This window comes from Scyliorhinus torazame, chromosome 9 (assembly GCF_047496885.1).
Source record: "Scyliorhinus torazame isolate Kashiwa2021f chromosome 9, sScyTor2.1, whole genome shotgun sequence".
Lineage (NCBI taxonomy): Eukaryota > Metazoa > Chordata > Chondrichthyes > Carcharhiniformes > Scyliorhinidae > Scyliorhinus > Scyliorhinus torazame.
The window spans coordinates 20,960,450-20,982,560 of NC_092715.1; the positions used below are offsets into that span (position 1 = coordinate 20,960,450).

General features: G+C 46.0%; 1 protein-coding gene and 2 long non-coding RNA genes across 3 annotated transcripts in view; 1 reads left to right on the plus strand and 2 right to left on the minus strand.

The window, feature by feature from the left end:
* Positions 1–22,111, minus strand: part of poln (polymerase (DNA directed) nu) — a 459,972-nt gene that overhangs the window by 328,570 nt on the left and 109,291 nt on the right. The gene's annotated exons all lie outside the window — the stretch shown is intronic.
* Positions 8,782–14,831, minus strand: LOC140429099 (uncharacterized). The gene is made up of 2 exons (XR_011948984.1): positions 14,708–14,831; positions 8,782–10,262 (listed from the first exon to the last, which is right to left on the minus strand). It is a non-coding gene; the product is annotated as an uncharacterized lncRNA (long non-coding RNA).
* LOC140429098 (uncharacterized) overlaps positions 14,850–22,111 on the plus strand; it is a 41,156-nt gene continuing 33,894 nt past the window's right edge. Inside the window, exon 1 of the long non-coding RNA XR_011948983.1 lies at positions 14,850–15,365. This is a non-coding gene — a long non-coding RNA (uncharacterized lncRNA). The remainder of the gene's footprint in view (positions 15,366–22,111) is intronic.

The window sequence follows — 22,111 nt, forward strand, 5'->3', positions numbered from 1 at the left end:
AGCAGGCACCAGAAGCACAGCCATGCGTTAAAGAGGCACAGACATCCTCCTACTCCATCGTCGGGATAGTTTCCGACTTTGTGGGGGAAGGGATGTTAGAATCCACAAGAGACCTACGGGGTAGAAGCAATTAGCCTCGCTGTGTGTCATGTGGAGTACGAGCTTCCCCTCTGAGGGGCGGGGATCTCATGGACACTCTAATAATCTGTAACGCAAAAGTTGGCCAGATCAGGTACCGACCCCTCAGACCCCCCCGCCCCAGGGGAGAGTATTTTACAAACTATAACTTCATAATAAAACTAGTTTCCATTATCCACTCGTGTCGAACTCGTCTGTGGTCACTAAAAGATCCAAGAGACTAAGGAGAATGAGGAATTGAAGGAAATTAATATTTATAAGAAGGTCATATTGGAGAACGTAATGGGACTGAAGGTTGATAAACCCCCAGGATGTGATACGCTACATCCCAGAGTGTTGAAAGAGAGAGTAGTTCCTGGAAAGGTTTCTGCAGATTGGAAGATACAGGTGGCACTCCACTCCCTAAGAAGGGAGGGAGAGATAAAAACAGACCTTTTAGCCTGTCATGTGAGAGTGCCTTTAAGAATTTGATGCTGAAGAAATGTACCTTTAACAGATGAAGCTGATCATATTACTGAAGCGATGTCACAGAGGGGAGCTGAGCTCACTTCTGCTTTTGGTTTCAGTTTGAGAAAGCAGCTTGGGTGTGTCTGGGTGTTTCCAGAGAGCTGCAGGAAGAAAAGCAAGGTGCTGGAGCTGAAGTCAACCAAGCTAATATATCTCTGCCAAACAACAGAAAAGATATATATTCTGTGACCTGGTGTGTTACTGTTTTGAAGGTTTGAAGCCTTTTGGAAGTTTGAAGGGACATTTTGAGGGATTATTTAGTGTTTTGTGTTAAAAACCACGTGTCCATAATTGTAATATCACACCTGGGGAACAAGCCGGGTGCTTCAAAAGCAACAATCCATTAAAGGGGGAGGTTGGTTGAACTCCATGAAACATTTTGGAGTTCTGAAAATACCTCGCCACAACAATTGGGGGCTCGTCCGGGATAAAAGTCTATCTATTGGATTGGCTTGTGTGAACTTAAAGACAGTGAAGGAGTGTTGTTTTTCCGGTGTGGTATTTTAGTTAAGTGGGGAGAGTGTTGTGAACAATGGCTCTTTTGGAGGCTCAGAAGTTTTTTGGGGTGGACACGGTGACACGTGATACCTTATGGACAGAGAGTAAAAACAGACTGGTAGGTTTGGCAAAAGTATTGCAGTTAACACTGCCTAGCAAAATACGAAAAGATGAGGTACTTAACGCGGTATATGCGCATTTACGTTTGCCTGTGATACATTCTGACTCATTAGATATGGCAAAGCTCCAGTTGCAGATTAAGCAATTTGAACATGAAAAAGAATTAAAGCAACTTGAACATGAAAAAGAATTAAAGCGGCTTGAATATGCAATGATAGAAAAAGAAAGAGATAGAGATAGAGAGGAAAAAGAAAAGGAGAGCGAAGAAAGAAACAAAGAAAGAGATAGAGAGGAAAGGGAAAAAGAGAGAGAGTTTGAACTTCGGAAAATGGCTCTGGAACATGAAAATCAGTTAAAATTGGCAGACGCAAAGGGACACGTACAGTTGGAGGAGATGGATGAGGATAATGAGACAGAGCGTCATAGTCGAAGACGTGGTGGAGATCTATTTAAATATGTCCAAACATTGCCAAGGTTTGACGAGAAGGAGGTAGAAGCCTTTTTTATTTCATTTGAGAAGGTAGCTAAACAAATGAAATGGCCACAGGACATGTGGGTATTACTGAATCAAACAAAGCTGGTAGGTAGGGCTAGTGAAGTGTTTACATCACTACCGGAGGAGGTATCTGGAACGTATGAGGAGGTGACGAGGTCCATCTTAAGTGCATATGAGCTAGTGCCTGAAGCTTACAGACAAAGGTTTAGAAATTTAAGGAAAGAATTTGGTCAAACATACATGGAGTTTGAAAGGCTCAAACAGAGTAATTTTGATAGGTGGATAAGGGCTTTGAAAATAGACAAAACGTATGAAGCTCTCAGAGAAATTATACTTTTGCAGGGGTTTAAAAATTCAATTCCTGATGTAGTGAGAACTCATGTGGAAGAGCAGAGGGTTAAAACTGCGAGATTAGCAGCAGAAATGGCAAATGATTATGAATTAGTTCATAAACCAAAGATTGGTTTAAAGATTGAGGGATAGAAACTGGGGACATGAGAAATACTCAAGTGGTCAAGGTAAAGGTGATCTGATGGGAGACAATAAAGAGGGTGCACCTCAGATTAAAAAAGAAATCCAGGAGGGTGGAAAAGAAATGAAAAGTTTCAAATGTTTTCACTGTAATAAACTAGGCCATGTAAAGTCACAGTGTTGGTGGTTGAAGAAAAGCACTGGGAAGGCTGATGTGGTAAAACAGGATAAGACAGTGGGATTTGTTAGAGTGGTAAAGGAAAGCCCAAGGGAAGCGAAGGAGGTACAAACGATTGTACAGCCTGTTCAAGAAGTAATTGTTAAGAAGGTGCCAGATGTCTTTAAAGAATTTACTTGTGTGGGAAAAGTTTGCTCATGTGTATCAGGAGGAGCAGGTAAAGAAGTCACAATTTTAAGAGATACAGGGGCTAGTCAATCTTTAATGGTAAGAGATGAGGAATTATGTAGTTTGGGAAGAATGTTGCCAGAAAAGGTGGTGATATGTGAAATTCAGGGTGAGAGGAGTAGCGTTCCATTATATAAGGTAAGGTTGGAAAGTCCAGTGAAGAGTGGTGAAGTGGTAGTAGGAGTAATAGAGAAACTATCTTATCCAAGAATACAGTTTATCTTGGGTAATGATATAGCTGGATCGCAGGTGGGGGTGATGCCTACTGTGGTTGATAAGCCAGTGGAAAATCAGACAACTGAAGGGTTGAAGGACGAATATTCTGGGATTTTTCCGGATTGTGTAGTAACAAGGTCGCAAAATCACAGATTAAGACAAGAGGAGAAATCAAAGAGTGAAGATGAAGTTGAAGTGCAATTATCAGAAACGATTTTTGATCAGATGGTTGAAAAAGAGCAAGAACAGGTGGGGAATGAGGCGGATATGAAATGAAATGAAATGAAAATCACTTATTGTCACAAGTAGGCTTCAAATGAAGTTACTGTGAAAAGCCCCTAGTCGCCACATTCCGGTGCCTGTTCGGGGAGGCTGGTATGGGAATTGAACCGTGCTGCTGGCCTGCCTTGGTCTGCTTTCAAAGACAGTGATTTAGCCCTGTGCTAAACAGCTTTTTAGTTCTGGAAAATTGGCGGAGTTACAACAGAAAGATGTAGAAATAAAACGGATATATCAGAAAGCATATACAGAAGAGGAATCTGAGAGTATACCAGAGTGTTATTACCATAAAAGTGATGTCTTGATGAGAAAATGGAGACCTGTACATATGCAGGCGGATGAAAAGTGAGCAGAAGTTCATCAAGTACACATTAGGGCAGCACGGTAGCCTTGTGGATAGTACAATTGCTTCACAGCTCCAGGGTCCCAGGTTCGATTCCAGCTTGGGTCACTGTCTGTGCGGAGTCTGCACATCCTCCTCGTGTGTGCGTGGGTTTCCTCCGGGTGCTCCGGTTTCCTCCCACAGTCCAAAGATGTGCAGGTTAGGTGGATTGGCCATGATAAATTGCCCTTAGTGTCCAAAATTGCCCTTAGTGTTGGGTGGGGTTGCTGGGTTATGGGGATAGGGTGGCGGTGTTGATCTTGGGTAGGGTGCTCGTTCCAAGAGCCGGTGCAGACTCGATGGGCCGAATGGCCTCCTTCTGCACTGTAAATTCTATGAAAGTAATATTGCCGGTAGGGTATAGACAGGAGGTGTTGCGAGTGGCACATGAGCTACCAGTGGGAGGTCATTTGGGGATCAGGAAAACTCAAGCTAAAATCCAGAAACATTTTTATTGGCCTGGACTACATAACGATGTAGTTCAATTTTGTCAATCATGTCACACATGTCAAGTGATAGGAAAACCTCAAGCAGTGATAAAACCAGTGCCCTTAATACCCATTCCAGCATTTGAGGCACCTTTTACGAGGGTCCTAATTGATTGTGTAGGACCGCTTCCTAAAACAAAAAGTGGGAATCAGTATCTTTTGACTATAATGGATGTGTCTACTAGGTTTCCTTGGCCATTCCAGTACGTAATATAACAGCTAAAAGGATTGTGGAGGAGTTACTTCAATTCATTACTAGATATGGACTACCCACAGAAATTCAATCGGATCAAGGATCGAATTTTACCTCAAGGTTATTCAAAGAAGTTATGGATAGCTTAGGAATAAAACAATTTAAATCAACTGCATACCATCCAAAATCACAGGTAGCGTTAGAAAGGTGGCATCAGACATTAAAGACAATGTTGAGGGCGTATTGTCAAGATTATCCAGAGGATTGGGATAAAGGAATCCCATTTGTATTGTTTGCAATTAGGGATGCACCTAATGAGTCTACCAAATTTAATCCTTTTGAACTAATTTTTGGTCCAGAGGTAAGAGGACCACTTGAATTGATTAAGGAAAAATTGGTGGATGAGAAATCGGAAATTACACTATTGGATTACGTGTCAAATTTTAGGGAACGATTAAATCGAGCAGGTGAATTGGCTAGACAACATTTGAAAGTCGCACAAAATGTGATGAAACGGGTAGCGGACAAGAAATCCAAAGTTCGTAGTTTTGCCAGTGGGGATAAAGTTTCAGTGTTGTTACCAGTGGTAGGGGAGCCTTTAAAAGCTAGGTTTTGTGGACCATATCAGATTGAAAGGAAATTAGGTGAGGTGAATTATGTGGTAAAAACACCAGATAGAAGGAAGACTTACTGAGTGTGTTATGCGAATATGCTTAAAAGGTACTTTGAAAGGGAAGGAGAGAAAAAGGAGGTTTTAATGATTCTAACTCAAAGTGACGAACCAAATCCAAATGACTGTGAATTTGACATACCTCAAATTAAATTGGAAAATGAGGATGTTCTTAAAAATTGGGATGAATTGTTAAGTTACCTTCCAGAGGAAAAACAAACTGACCTGAAAGAGTTATTGATATTACATGGGCAAGTTTGTAGAGATAAATTGGGAAGTACTAAAATGGCTATACATGATGTAGATGTGGGAAATGCTGTTCCTATCAAACAACATCCATATAGACTTAACCCTTTAAAATTGGCACAGGTTAACAGAGAGATTGAGAGCATGCTTACAAATGGCATAATTGAAGTGGGTTGCAGTCAATGGAGCTCACCCATAGTGATGGTACCTAAACCAGACAGTACCCAACGGTTATGTGTGGACTATAGAATGGTGAATGCAGTTACAAGAACGGACTCTTACCCTCTCCACGTTTGAAGGATTGCATTGAGAAAGTGGGACAATCTGCTTTTATTTTCAACTTCCAGACATGGAAGAACATTTTAAATATTGTATGGAGTTCTTCGATCGACTTCAGGCGGCGGGTTTGGTGATGAACCTCGCCAAAAGTGAATTTGGAGAAGCCCGAATCACTTTCCTTGAGGAGTTTCCGATACCCTCAAGACGAAGGGAAATAATGCGATCTCGTAGCATGAATGAATTTGATCGAACCTTAGTGCAAAGGATTTGTAGCGTGCTTGCTCCACTGATGGAATTGCTGAAGAAACGAAAAAAAATTCAATGGAGGGGGACGTTCAACAGGCATTTGACTGCCTGAAAGCTGTGATCACCAATGCTCCTGTATTGGAGAATTGCAAGGGGCTCTGTGGTCAGATTGAACTAAAGTATCTGATTCTAAAGAGAAATGCTGAGGAGTAGAGGAATGGCTGGATCATACAGAGACTTTCTTGTTCAAAGCGACTGTCAATCGAGAAGGATTTCAGTTGGAGGAAGAAGAACGGGAAAAATGGACTTTATTATTATGCCTGTTTGCGTGTGTTGTTTTGTTTAAAAAGGAAACGGTATATTTACTGTGTACATTTCTTAGTGGATGGTGCAAAAGTGAAAAATGAAACCATCTTGAAGTTGATGGGTTTATTTTTCTTGGGGGGATGTGTCATGTGATAGTGCCTTTAAGAATTGGATGCTGAAGAAATGTACCTTTAACAGATGAAGCTGATCATATTACTGAAGTGATGTCACAGGGGGGGAGCTGAGCTCACTTCTGCTTTTGGTTTCAGTTTGAGAAAGCAGCTTGGGTGTGTCTGGGTGTTTCCAGAGAGCTGCAGGAAGAAAAGCAAGGTGCTGGAGCTGAAGTCAACCAAGCTGATATATCTCTGCCATCCAACAGAAAATATATATATTCTGTGACCTGGTGTGTTACTGTTTTGAAGGTTTGAAGCCTTTTGGATGTTTGAAGGAACATTTTGAGGGATTATTTAGTGTTGTATTATTTTCGGGGTTATCTTTGAATAAGGGGTGTTAAGAGATCCAATGTTTATTTAAAAGGTTAAGTTGAGTTCATGGAATAAACATTGTTTCGTGTTAAAAACCACGTGTCCACACCTGGGGAACAAGCTGTGTGCTTCAAAAGCAACAATCCATTAAAGGGGGAGGTTGGTTGAACTCCATGATACATTTTGGGGTTCTGAAAACGCCTCGCCCATAACAAGCCTGACATCATTAGTAGGGAAATGCTGAATCTGTTATAAAGGATGGGATAAATCGACACTTGGATAATATTTTTCATTAATTTGAAGGACGTGGGCATCACTGGCTAGACCAGAATTTATTGCCCATCCCCAATCTTCTTGGGCAAAGTCAACTTGGATTTATTTATTTATTTTTAAATAAATTTAGAGTACCCAATTCATTTTTCCAATTAAGGGGCCATTTAGCATGGCCAATCCACCTAGCCTGCACATCTTTGGGTTGTGGGGGCGAAACCTACGCAAACACGGGGAGAATGTGCAAACTCCACACGGACAGTGACCCAGAGCCGGGATCGAACCTGGGACCTCGGCGCTGTGAGACTTCAGTGCTAACCACTGCGCCACCATGCTGCCCGGTCAACATGGATTTATGAATGGGAAATCATCTTGGATGAACCTGTCGGAGTTCTGAGGGGCGTTACTAACAGAATGATAAAGGGAGTCAGCGGACAGAATGTACTTGGATTTTCAGAAGGCTTTTGATAAAGTCCCCCACAGTGGGTTGGTTAGCAGGAACGTGGGAGAGGAGGTAATATACTGGCGTGGATTAAGGATCGGTGAACAGGCAGAAATCAGAAGGAATAAACGGGTCTCACACTGGAAGGCTGTGGTGAGTGGACATCCAGGATTAGTACTTGGGACCCAGCTATTCACAATGTATATTGCAGATGACACAGAGCTCGGTGGGAATGTGTGTTGTAAGGAAGATGTAAAGTGGCTTTGGAGGATTTGACAGATTAGAGAGCAGACAAGAACATGGCTGCTGTAAGATAATACGGTATAATGTGAGGTTATCCACTTTGGTGGGAGGAACAGATGTGCAGGGTATTTCTTCAATGGTAAGTTTTAAGAAGACACACGGGGGGTGATTCTCTGATATGGAGGCCAAGTGTTTGCGCTGTCGTGAACGCTGTCGCGTTTCACGACGGCGCGAACAGGGCCCGGGCACGACCTATTCTAGCCTCCACAGGGGGCCAGCACAGCGCTGGAGCAGTTCACGCCGCTCCAGCCTCCTTACGTGGCGCCAAATGGGCGTCGCGCCAACCCGCGCATGCCCAGTTGGGGCAGCTCAATCCTGCGCATGCGCAGTTGGGCCGCGCCACCCTGCGCACGTGCGCCAGCCCCGACCCAACATGGGGTCGGTGTTCAGGGGCTGGCCCCGCCGGAAAGTAGGCCCGGGCGGGGAAAGGCCAGCCCGCCGATCGGTGGGCCCCGATCGCGGGCCAGACCCCATCGGAGGCCCCCCCCCGGTGAAGGAGCCCCCCTGCCTCCCCACAGGCCGCCCCCCGAGTGTTCGCGCAGAGTTCCCGCCGGCAGCGACCAGGGGTGAACGGGACTCTGTCATATCGGGGCGGCCGCTCGGCCCATCAGTGCCAGAGAATCGGCAGCACCGCCTATTCCAGCGGCCCGCGGCTGGCGCCACGCCAAATGCGCCGGCGCAAATAGCGCCAATTCTCCGCCCCTCGGTGAATCGCGTGCCGGCAATCGTGGCACGGTTGCGCCGATTCTCCGGCCCGGCGCGGGGCTCGGAAAATCGCCCCCAGGGAGTCCACACCGAGTTGTAACAAAGGCAAAACAGGTTTATTTACAAAGTTTAAGGCACCCAGCCCCCAGTAGTATCCAACCGGGTCTGAACCGGTCGGAGCCAAACTGGCTGACCTTATACACAATGCTAATTGAGTCCCCCCCCACCCTTAGCTGGGAAACCTGCATTCCACAAGGGACATGAAGAATACAATTGTCCCCACCTCATAAGACCCGCGCATCTGCAGGTCATGACATCAAGAGAATAGGAAGTGTAGATGTACAAAGGGACCTGGATGCCCTTGTCAAGAAGGATTAACATGCAGGTCAGAAAGCAATTAGAAAGGTGAATGGTATGTTAGCCTTGATTGCAAGATTTCAGTAGAGGAATAGTGAAGTCTTCCATTGTACAGAACCTTGGTTAGACCACACCTGAACTACTGTGTGCAGTTTTGGTCCCCTTACTTTCAAAAGGATATTATTGCAATAGAGGGTGATCTCATTGAAACTGACAAAACGTTCAAAGTAATAGACACGGTAAATGCAAGAAACTAGGTTTCCTTTGGTCGACAATACTAGATTTATAGATTTAGATTTATTGGCACGTGTTTTGAGGTACAGTGAAAAATATTGTTCTCCATACAGTCTTGACAGATCATTCCAAACATGAAAAACATAGGACGTACAATAGATACACAATGTAAATACAAAGACATACACATCGGGTGAAGCATACGGAGTGTGGTGCTACTCAGTAGAGAAGATAGAACATAGAACATAGAACATTACAGCGCAGTACAGGCCCTTCGGCCCTCGATGTTGCGCCGACCTGTGAAACCACTCGAAAGCCCATCTACACTATTCCCTTATTGTCCATATGTCTATCCAATGACCATTTGAATGCCCTTAGTGTTGGCGAGTCCACTACTGTTGCAGGCAGGGCATTCCATGCCCTTACTACTCTCTGAGTAAAGAACCTACCTCTAACATCTGTCCTATATCTATCTCCCCTCAATTTAAAGCTATGTCCCCTCGTGCTAGACATCTGCATCCAAGGAAAAAGGCTCTCACTGTCCACCCTATCCAATCCTCTGATCGTCTTCTATGCCTCAATTAAGTCACCTCTTAACCTTCTTCTCTCTAACGAAAACAGCCTAAAGTCCCTCAGCCTTTCCTCATAAGATCGTCCCTCCATACCAGGCAATATTCTGGTAAATCTCCTCTGCACCCTTTCCAATGCTTCCACATCCTTCCTATAATGCGGCGACCAGAATTGCACGCAATAATCCAAATGCGGCCGCACCAGAGTTTTGTACAGCTGCAACATGACCTCATGGCTCCTAAACTCAATCCCTCTACCAATAAAAGCTAACACACCATACACCTTCTTAACAACCCTCTCAACCTGGGTGGCAACTTTCAGGGATCTATGTACATGGACACCGAGATCTCTCTGCTCATCCACACTGCCAAGAATCTTACTATTAGCCCAGTACTCTGTCTTCCTGTTATTCCTTCCAAATTGGATTGGATTGGATTGGATTTGTTTATTGTCACGTGTACCGAGGTACAGTGAAAAGTATTTTTCTGCGAGCAACTCAACAGATCATTAAATACATGGGAAGAAAGGGAATAAAAGAAAATACATAATAGGGCAACACAACATATACAATGTAACTACATAAGCACTGGCATTGGATGTAGCATACAGGGTGTAGTGTTAATGAGGTCAGTCCATATGAGGGTAATTTAGGAGTCTGGTGACAGTGGGGAAGAAGCTGTTTTTGAGTCTGGCCGTGCGTGTTCTCAGACTTCTGTATCTGCTGCCCGATGGAAGAAGTTGAAAGAGTGAGTAAGCCGGGTGGGAGGGATCTTTGATTATGCTGCCCGCTTTCCCCAGGCAGCAGGAGGTGTAGATGGAGTCAATGGATGGGACGCAGGTTTGTGTGATGGACTGGGCGGTGTTCACGACTCTCTGAAGTTTCTTGCGGTCCTGGGCCGAGCAGTTGCCATACAAGGCTGTGATGCAGCCCGATAGGATGCTTTCTATGGTGCATCTGTAAAAATTGGTAAGGATTAATGTGGACATGCCGAATTTCCTTAGTTTCCTGAATCACCTCACACTTTTCTGCATTAAACTCCATTTGCCACCTCTCAGCCCAGCGCTGCAGCTTATCTATATCCCTCTGTAACTTGCAACATCCTTCTGCACTGTCCACAATTCCACCGACTTTAGTGTCATCTGCAAATTTACTCACCCATCCTTCTACGCCATCCTCCAGGTCATTTATAAAAATTACAAACAGCAGTGGCCCCAAAACAGATCCTTGTGGTACACCACTAGTAACTGGACTCCAATCTGAACATTTCCCATAAACCACCACCCTTTGTCTTCTTCCAGCTAGCCAATTTCTGATCCAAACTCCTAAATCACCCTGAATCCCATGCCTCTGTATTTTCTGCAGTAGCCTACTGTGGGGAACCTTATCAAACGCTTTACTGAAATCCATATACACCACATCAACGGCTCTACCCTCATCCACCTGTTTGGTCACCTTCTCAAAGAACTCAATAAGGTTTGTGAGGCACGACCTACCCTTCACAAAACCGTGTTGACTATCTCTAATCAAATTATTCCTTTCCAGGTGATTATAACTCCTATCTCTTATAAACCTTTCCAAGATTTTGTCCACAACAGAAGTAAGGCTCACTGGTCTCTACCGGGGTCGTCTCTACTTCCTTTCTTGAACAAGGGGACAACATTTGCTATCCTCAAGTCTTCTGGCACTATTCCTGTAGACAAAGATGACTTAAAGATCAAAGCCAAAGGCTCAGCAATCTCCTCCCTAGCTTCCCAGAGAATCCTAGGATAAATCCCATCCGGCCCAGGGGACGTATCTATTTTCACACTTTCCAGAACTGCTAACACCTCCTCCTTATGAACCTCGAGCCCTTCTAGTCTAGTAGCCTGAATCTCAGTATTCTCTTCGACAACATTATCTTTTTCCTGTGTGAATACTGACGAAAAATATTCATTTAGCACCTCTCCTATCTCCTCGGACTCCACGTACAACTTCCCGCTACTCTCCTTGACTGGCCCTACTCTTACCCTAGTCATTCTTTTATTCCTGACATATCTACAGAAAGCTTTAGGGTTATCCTTGATCCTACCTGCCAAAGACTTCTCATGTCCCCTCCTGGCTCTTCTTAGCTCTCTCTTTAGGTCCTTCCTAGCTAACTTGTAACTCTCGAGCGCCCTAACTGAACCTTCATGTCTCATCTTTACATAAGCCTCCTTCTTCCTCTTGACAAGTGTTTTGACTGCTTTAGTAAACCACGGTTCCCTTGCTCAACCACTTCCTCCCTGCCTGACAGGTACATACTTATCAAGGACACGCAGTAGCTGTTCCTTGAACAAGCTCCACATTTCCATTGTGCCCATCCCCTGCAGTTTTCCTCTCCATCCGATGCATCCTAAGTCTTGCCTCATCGCATCATAATTGCCTTTCCCCCAGATATAACTCTTGCCCTGTGGTATGTACCTATCCCTTTCCATCACTAAAGTAAACAAAGATGTGTGAAGAGATCAGATCAGTCCATAAGAGGATCGTTTAGGAGTCTGGTAACAGCGGGGAAGAAGCTGTTTGTGAATCTGTTCATGCGTGTTCTCAGACTTTTGTATCTCCTGCCCAATTGAAGAGGTTAGAAAAGAGAGTACATGGGTGGGAGGGGTCTTTTATTATGCTGCCTGCTTTCCCAAGGGAGGTGTAGACAGTCAATGGATGGGAGGTGGTTTTGTGAGATGGACTGGGCTGTGTTAACAACTCTCTGGTCTTGGGCCGAGCAAATACCATACCAAGCCTTGATGCAGCCAGATAGGATGCTTTCTATCGTGCATCTGTAAAATTGGTAAGGGTGAATGTGGACATGCCGAATTTCCTTAGTTTCCTGAGGAAGTATAGGCGCTGTTGTGATTTCTTGATCATAGCATCGACTTAGTGGACCAGGTTTAATTGGTGATGTGCACACCTAGGAATTTGAAGCTGTCAACCATCTCCACCTCGGCACCATTGATGCAGACAGGGGTGTGTACGATACTTCGCTTCCTGAAGTCAATGACCAGCTCCTTAGTTTTGCTGACACTGAGGGAGAGATTGTTGTCGTTACACCACACCATTAGGTTCTCTGCCTCCCTCCTACTCTCTGACGTATTTTTATTTGAGATCTGACCCACCACGTGGGTCATCAACAAACTTGTAGATGAAGTTGGAGTTGGGTTTTGCCACACAGTTGTGAGGGTACAGGGAGTATAGTCGTGGGCTAAGTACGTGGCCTTGCAGGGCCCCGGTATTGAGGACTATCATGAAGGAGGTGTTGTTGTTTATCCTTACTGACTGTTGTCTATGGGTCAGGCAGTCGAGGATCCAGTTGCAGAGGAAGAAGCCAAGTCATCTTTTGATATGAGCTTGGTTGGAATTATGGTGTTGAAGGCGGAGCTGTAGTCAATGAATAGGAGTGTGACGTCGGAGTCCTTGTTGTCGAGATGCTCCAGGGATGAGTGTAGGGCCAGGGAGATAGCGTCTGCTGTGGACCGGTTGTGGCGGCTAGACCCAGGGGACAACATTTCTAAATAAGGGGGAAGCCACTGAGGTCCGCGAAATGTTTTTACTGAGGGTTGTGAATCTTTGGAATCCTCACACCAAAGGCTGAGTCACTGAGTGCGTTTAAAGCCGAGACGGACAGAAATACCAATGACATAGAGGGATTTTTTGGGGGGCTTTGGAATCCTTGCTTTCCCTGATATGTATTAATGATCTAGATCTTGGTGTGCAAGGGAGAATGTGCAAGTTTGCGAATGACACAAAACTTGGAAGTATTGTGAATAATAAGGAGGTCTGTGTAGAACTTCAAAAGGACATAGACAAAGTGGTGGAATGGGCAGATAGGAGGCAGATGAAGTTCAGTGTGGAGAAGTGTGAGGGGATACATTTCGGTAAGAAGAACATGGAGGGCAATATAAAATAAAAGATAAAATTCTTAAAGGAGTGCAGGAGCAGAGGGACCCGAGTGTCGATGTGCACAGAACATTAAAAGTGGCACGTCAGGTAGAGAGAGCAGTTCATAAAGCAGATAGTATCTTGGGCTTTATTAATAGGGGCATAAAGTAATAATAATCTTTATGAGTGTCACAAGCAGGCTTACATTAACACTGCAATGAAGTTACTGTGAAAAGCCCCTAGTCGCCACACTCCGGCGCCTGTTCGGGTACACAGAGGGAGAATTCAGGATGCCCAATTCACCTAACAGCACGTCTTTCGGGACTTGTGGGAGAAAACCGGAGCACCCGAAGGAAACCCATACAGACATGGGGAGAACGTGCAGACTCTGCACAGACAGTGACCCAAGCCGGGAATCGAACCTGGGTCCCTCGCGCTGTGAAGCAACAGTGCTAACCACTGTGCTACCGCAACACCTCCTTCACGATAGTCCTCAATACCGGGGCCCTGCAAGGCCGCACAAAAGCAAGTACAAGAGCAAGGAGGTTATGCTGAACTTCTAGAAGACACTAGTTAGACCTCAGCTGAATATTGTGTACAGTTCTGGGTGCCACACCATGCAGGGATGAGAAATTCCAGTTCTGAGGATAGAGTGGAGAGGTTGGGAATGTTCCCCTTGGATTGAAGCTGGCTGAGACGAGATTTGATCGAAATGTTCAAGATCATGAGGGAGTGGGCAGAGTAGACGGGGAGAAATTGTTCCCACTCGTAAAAGGATCGAGAACGAGAGGGCACAGATTTAAGGTGATTTGCAAAAGAAGCAAATGTGATGTGAGAGAAGGTTTTTTCTCATACTGAATGGTTTGGGTCTGGAATGCACGACCTGGAAGTGTGGTGGAGGCAGATTCAATCGAGGCAGTCAAGACGGCATGAGAATCATCATAGAATCCCTGCAGTGCAGAAGGAGGCCATTCGACCAATCGAGTCTGCACCAACCCTCCTAAACAGACCCTACCCATCCCCACCCTATCCCCATAAACCAGTAACCCCATCTAACCCTTGGACACTATCAGCAATTTAGTGTGGTCAATCCACCTAACCTGCACGTCTTTGGACTGTGAGAGGAAACCGGAGCACCTGAAGGAAACCCACGCACACACGGGGAGAACGTGCAGACTCCGCACAGTCGTCCAAGGCTGGAGTTGCACCTGTGAGGCAGCAGTGCCACTATGTCGCCCTTTAGATGATTACTTGAATGGAAGCAATATACTGGGGTGCAGGGAACTTGGAAAAAGCTCTTTCGGAGAGCCAGTACAAACACAATGGGTCAAATGGCCTCCTTCTGCACCGTAACAACTCTGTGATATGGGGATAGTGTGAGGTGGGTGGGAAAACGCGTTGAGATCGATGGGCAGCTGTGATCGTATTGAATGGTGGAACAGACTGGATGGGCTGAACGGCCGATTCCTGTCCCTATATATATATAATTTATAAATGTTGCTTACCTCGGAGGGAGCACTAACAGTTGATTGCTGGCATTTTTCAGCTGCATCTTTTCAGATAGTCCCATCCAATAGTCATTGATGTGAGCCTTTCTGAGTAATTCATTTGAATAACAAAACTTTGAACTCTCTCGTCCAGTTCAGCAGTAACGTGCAAACGAACAGCATGAGTAATGTGAGGGTGGTTGGTTACTTGCCTTCATGCTGAACCTGCAAAAGAGCTGCTTTTTAACAGCACTAAGGTGCGAATGACCTTGCAGCAGCCTGAGTGCATCCATCCATGGAGAGTGCAGTCCATTCTCACTTACACTGGGCTCCATTTGTCAGCCGCAGCCCAGGTCTGCAGTCTGTGTCAATGGACTTGGGTTTAAACAGCAGCTCTCTGTCTGTGTTGATCTATTAATGAAGCGTGACTCTGGGATGGGTGGGTGGCACAGCCCAGAGATTTATGAGCCACTCCATCAAATGTGCACAGCTCCTGAATCAAGGATTTGTTTTATAGTGGGTAACAATACACCCTCGGGTTGGCAGGAGCCCCTCCAGCTAGGTAATGAATCCCGCCTGGGAGACAGTGGCGGCATTGGTCAGTGCCAGCAGCCTAACCAAGAACACGGTGGCGCAGTGTTGGAAGAAGATGAATGACCGACTACGATCAGCAAGGGTAAGTGCTCCCGGCCTCCTCTGGGCACGCCACCCTTCCATCACCTCCGGGACGTCACCCGGAACCCACAAGCCACTACCTAGCAGGTTCCCAGCATCCAAACTCCCAACATCATCCTCTAACGCCCCCTGGTACTCCTTATCAGAGCCCCTTCCTGCTTTGGCACGGTGCCCACTCATGCCTGTTGTCATCGACCTCTGACCTGCCAGCACATAAGGAGGCAAAAGTCAGTGATACACCTGAAGACTGGGATGAATTCAGAATCCAGCAAGGGAGGACTAAAAAGGTAATAAAGAGAGAGAAAATAACCTACAAGGGCAAACTAGTGAGGAATATAAAAACTGACAATAACAGCTTCTTTAAATAAATAAAACGGAAGAGAGAGGTCAAAGTGAATATAGGCCCCATAGAAAGTTAACCTGGGGAAATAGTTATAGGGAACAAGGAAATTGTACAGGAGTTAAACAGATATTTTTCAGCAGTCTTTAAGGTGGAAGATACTTTGAACATTCCATTAATACAAAAGAATACGAAGGAGCAATAAATACAATCACCATCAGGGGTTGGATTATAAGAGCGGGCAGGTCTTGCTGCAACTGTACAAGGTACTAGTGAGACCACATCTGGCGTATACCCCCATGGCACTAACAGCTGACTAACTCAGCACTCATTAAACTTAATACAGGCAGTAGACTAACAAAATGCTGTAAAAATATTTATAAATGACGCAGACAGCGGGCTTCAGGGCTACACACAGCAGCCGTGACCCTCATCTCGGAGGTCCCCGACCCCTCCCAACGTGCCCCTGGGCTCCCTGGTATTAGGTGAGAGAGGGGTGCTCACCTCCTTCCTCCCTCTCAGCGTCTGATTCCCGTTTTTAAAAAGCAGTAGTAATTCACGCCCCCGTGACATCACGCCTGGTGGGTGGGATTATTCAGTGAGGCCCGTGACCAACTCCACTGTCCGCCCATCTTGCGCACACACCCACCCTCTGCAGCAAGCCTAGCCCAACCCATCCCTCACACCCTTCTGACAGAGCACCAGGACAGGTTGGAACTTTTGTGCACAGGTGTTTATTTTGAAAATAACATATGAACGTCACTCTACAGGTTGGTGCCCTAGCCCCTAACACTATCCTATGTGCTGCACCCATGCCAACTTCACTGCTGCCCACCTTTCTCACCTTATGGGCCCTAACACTGCGTCTTGGTGGATCCCCAGGTGGTACATCGCGGGTGGAGGCGGCCTGCTGCGATTCCCACCCTGTGACATGGGTCCCCTTTGGCGGTTGTCCTTTGGAGCAACCGGGCCTGGATGAGCCCGGCAGTTGCTCGGGTATCCCAAGTGGTGTGATGCCACTGTTCTGCCTGTTGCCCATCAGATGCACCAGGGACAGGAGGGGGAGGAGGTCTGAGGCGCTGTGGTGTTCCGACACCAGCATGGGCCCCATCACCTCCTCCTTCCCTGGACTGCTCTATAGGATAGAACAAAGAACAATACAGCACAGGAACAGGCCCTTCGGCCCTCCAAGCCTGTACCGGTCATGATACAAACCTTGGTCAAAACCCTCAGCACTTCCTTGTGCCGTATCTCTCTATACCCAACCTATCCATGTATTTGTCGAGATGCCTTTTGAACGCCGTTAATGTATCTGCTTCCACAACCTCCCCTGGCAACGCGTTCCAGACATTCACCACCCTCTGCGTAAAAAACCTGCTTCGCACATCTCTAAACTTTGCCCAACGGACCTTAAACCTATGCCTCCTTGTGACTGACCCCTCCACCCTGGGAAAGAGTGCCTGCCCATCCACTCTATCCATGGCCCTCATAATCTTGTAGACCTCTGTCAGGTCGCCTCTCAACCTTTGTCGTTCTAATGAAAACAGTCCGAGTCTATTCGGCTTCTCCGCATAGCCAACACCTTCCAGACCAGGCAACGTCCTGGTAAACTTCCCCTGCACCCTCTCCAAAGCCTCCACATCCTTCTGGTTGTGTGGCGACCAGAATTATGCGCAATATTCCAAGTGTGGCCTTACCAAAGTTCTATACAACTGTAGCATGACTTGCCAGTTTTTGTATTCGATGCCCCATCCAATGAAGGCAAGCATTCCGTATGCTTTCTTGACCACCTTGTGTTGCCATCTTCAAAGATCTGTAGGCCTGCACGCCCAGTTCTCTCTGACTTTCTATATTCCTAAGAGTTTTGCCATTTATGGTATATTTCCCCTCTATGTTAGACCTATCAAAATGCATTACCTCATATTTGTCTGGATTAAACTCCATTTGCCATTTCTCTGCCCAACTCTCCAACCTATCTATGTCCTGCTGTAAAGGATGGGGGTGCAACCAGAGCGAACTCCTGGGGCTCCCCCGTCACCTGGCACCGCTAGTCCTGGAGGTCCGCTCTCGTCACCACCAGGGTCTCCATGCTCGCGACCATGCAGCACAGGGACTGGGCCACCCCCATCTGGGACTGGGCCACCTCCCTCCTGGACTGGCACAGGTCAGCCATCGCCCAGGCAATACTGACGATGCCCTCAGCCTTAACCCGTTGTGACTGGGCCAAGACCTGGATCGCCACTGCAATATCGATGTGTCCAAGGTACAAAGCTGCCTGTGACAGGGCAACCTATCCTGTGCCTCAGCCTCCGCCCACACAGAATGTCCAAGGTCTTGAACATCCTGACCCATGGCCGATACCTTTTCCCCCAAGGCCTCCACCGCAGACGACACCCATGCTGTTTTGGCCTTGGTGGCATGCATTGTTGGCATCGTCTCTCACCCCTGCACATGGCTGAACTCCTCCAAATGCATCTGCAGGCGCTGGATGGTGTCTGACAGCCCCTCATGTACTCCCTGGCTCTGTCTGCATCGCCATTATCAACGGGACCACCCTTTCCAGAAGCCCGAGACCCGTCTGGATGGCAGCTAGTCCCTGGGGTCGGGTCTCCCTCCGACTATCCGCCCCCTCGGGGGTTCATACTGACGAATGTGATATAAGATAGTTAGTTTAAATATATTAGTTACAGTAATGTAGATGTAGGCCGGTCTAATTCTAGTGATTTCACAGACAAAGGATTTCTAAAGCATGGCAAGGAAGGGGGAGAGGGTCTGGTTGAAGAGGAGAAAAGGATGCTGGGTAACAAGAGGCCAGGGTTAAGGAATGAGAAGTGAGCCAATTAGGATGTATGGCCAGGTCAGGAGGGGTATAGGATGACCTATGGGAATCGTGTATGCAAAACTTGATGCCATTTGAATGTACTTGTAGAGATTCCTTTGTCTCTAATAGCACTCGATTCTGAAGACCCAGGAAGCAGCTTGTGTTCTGGGTCTTTGTGAAGCGAGTCAGACTTGCAAGTTGGGTAAAAATAAATAATACTATGCCTACAAATCCATCTCGAGTTTTATTGAGGCCAGACTGACGGGTAAATAATTCAACATTTGGTGCCAGAACCCGGGATTTCTCAAGACGGTTACCGACCAACCGCAAAATCAGAATTAGACTGATTTTGGACAAGGAAAGTGGAAAAGGGCCCACAATGTGTAGCTGGAAAATGACCGCGCATTTATTTTCCCCTCTTCTTATGGTCTGATTGGTCTGGTCACTCGCGGTTGGTACGGAAAGATCGTCTTGATGAAATCAAATGTCAGTCTGAGGATTAGAAAATTTAACTGATAGGATTTCAAAATTGATGGTTCGGTTTTGGGTTAGTTTTGGAGTTGATGGGACATCAAAATTGATGGTTTAATTCCATATGTGTGTAGTTTTGGAATTGATGGGACATCAAAATTGATGGTTTAATTCCATGTGTGGGTAGTTTTGGAATTGATGGGACATCGGATGATGGTTTAATTCCAGGTGTGTGTGTTTTGGAATTGATTTAATTCCACGTGTGAGTGTTTTGGAAACTATAGTTGATGAAGCTAAAATTGTATCCTTGGACTGTAGTGGCGAAAAAACGCAGTCTTGAGGACTAGTTTGAGATGATGGGGAATTGCTTGGATAACACGAATGATCCAGGCACGCCATTGCAAATATTTTGTGATATTTATCCAGATAAAGCAAAAATTTTAGGAAAATGTCAGCAACCTTAAGGAACAAATTGGGTGATGAATGGCCACTAGGGGGCACTAAAGACCTGGACATCATTAAGAAAATTCAGGGAAAAATCTGGAAAAAGAGTCAAAGTATGAAAGCAAAAGAATTAATTGGATTATGGAGACAATATTGTCAAGAGGAAAGAGATAATGAAGGGGGGAACCAGAAAACTCTGGAGATCTTGAAAAAGGAGTGTGCATTCAAAAAACGCGCAAGTAAAGAGAGGGTGGAATCGAGTTTAAAAAATGGGCTACATAGTTCAATGGCTGGCCTTGCATTGACAGAAGATGAAGACTTAGGAAATTGGACCATGTCGGCTAGAGTCCCGACTGCACCAGTAGCATTGTCGGCACTAATTCCGGAACCACCAGGGTATCATAATTTATATCCAGTCACTGCTCCCCAGATTCAAATCATGCCAGCCTCTCCAGCCCCTTCGGTTGATAGCTGTGATGGGAAGTCGGTGTCGACCCAGACTGGTGCTCTGGGGTGTCCCAGGCCAGCATTCGTGTCCATTGTCTCCTCGTCGCTGGAATCTGCTTGGGGTTGGGGTTGGGAGCAGAGGACAGCAGGTGGCAGCCTCCTTCCCACCCCAGGGAACAGAGTGGCCACCTCTCCTCCACGGCATCCAGCAGGATCACCAGCTCTGCATCCGCGAACGGGGGCGCTGCTCTTCGTGCTGCCATCTTGTTGGCTGGGATGAGTGTGTATGGTGGTATGCCTGTGCACACTTCTGCATATAGTTAGCGATACTACCTCCAACCAGTTGGTGACAATAAAGATCGATCATGTGATTTGAGACCCCGCCAGTTGGTATTAAGATGTACAAAAGGATAGTACTTAGTAGTCATCATCTGTATTATAGTTCGTTAGTTATCTTTCCACATGTTTGTTAATAAATCATCTTTCTAGTTAAAGATCTAGATATTCTGTGTACATCATTACTACGGTCAGAACCCATCAGGGAGTGGAGCGCTAATATGCGGCTGCAGCTTGTCAGCCTCTCCAGTGGCAATCCCAACCCCGGCGAATCGTACACCGTTTTTCATTGCGATTGATCGAGTTCCATGCGGTGCCGGTGCTATCCCATTAACGGATTGTCATGTGAGAGTAACTTTAAGAAATGGATGTTTAAGCAATGTACCTTTAAGGAATGGAGCTGATCATATTACTGAAGTGATGTCAGAGGTTGGGGGGAGCTGAGCTCACTTCTGCTTTTGGTTTCAGTTTGAGAGAGCAGCTTGGGTGTGTCTGTGTGTTTTGCTGAGAGCAGCTGAAAAGTGCCTGGCTGGTTTGCTGTGAGCTGCTTAAAAGGAGAAAGCCAGTTTGAGAGAGCAGTTTGGGTGTGTCTGTGTGTTTCCAGTGAGCTGCAAGAAGAAAACACAGAACTGGTCTGTTGATGTCTGCAAATCCAAAGACTATAAGTATATTGAATGTAACCTCATGTCTGTTGTTAAGGGTGAAGCCTTTTGGATGTTTGAAGGAACATTTTGACGGATTATTTAGTGTTCTATTATTTTCGGGGTTATCTTTGAAGTAAGGGGTGTTAAGTGATCCAATGTTTATTTAAAAGGTTAAGTTGAGTTCATGGAATAAACATTGTTTTGTGTTAAAAACCACATGTCCATAATTGTAATACCACACCTGGGAACAAGCCGTGTGCTTCAAAAGCAACAATCCATTAAAGGGGGAGGTTGGTTGAACTCCATGATACATTTTGGGGTTCTGAAAACACCTCTCCCATAATAGGATCATGAATCGTTCCGGGACCGGCGCCAATCTAGTTGTCGTAGATGTCCACCGATTCACTCCCGGCATCAACACTTATTTCCTGAATCGGAGAATCCCGCCCCTGGTCTTGCTCCTCCCTCCCACTGGGCAATTCCTGGACTCTCACATCCTGTCTTGCTTGTGGCCAAAATAAGGCTTCTTTGACAGCACTGCCCAAACCCATGACCTCCACTCTGTAAACAGGCACTCCCTCATGACCTAGCTTGACCGTGGCTATTTCAACATGCTTCCCACTCAATGGAATCTGCCATCTCTAACTACAGCCTCACATCCCAAGGTGTCAACAGCTGCCACCTTGTGCTTGTCACACAAACTCCCACCGCATTTTCTTTGGACAGTTTTGACAATAATGTTCAAGTGTTGCCTCTTTCGGCATCCAAATATGTGGCAGGGAGGAGGAGGGTAGATATTTATAAGACTGGTCAACCTGAAAACATGGAAAGGAGACATGTACACTGTGTTTCGTCAATTATTAATTTGAATGGTTAATGTGTGGCCGGGAATAATCAATGGAGAAGTTGGAGAGCAAGTTGCAATGTGTAATGAACCACAGCAGGGAGCTGTCTTTGAAAACCAAATCCAATTGTGTGTCAGGCAAGAAATCCTCAGTCGAAGGGACCTTCTAGTCGTGAAGAGGTGTTTTCCTGACAAGAGGGGGCAGACACCACAATATGTCAAGATGAAGGCGGTTTTTCAGCAGCTTGCTGGCTTCAGCACAAAGCACTGGAATGTCATTACTCCCCAGGAGCACCAATAATTAGTCAAATAACCCTTTCAATACCAGCAGCACTCATTCCTCGCAGCTTCCCTAATGATTGCAGGTTTAGGTGTTTTATTTCAATGACACCCACGTGTA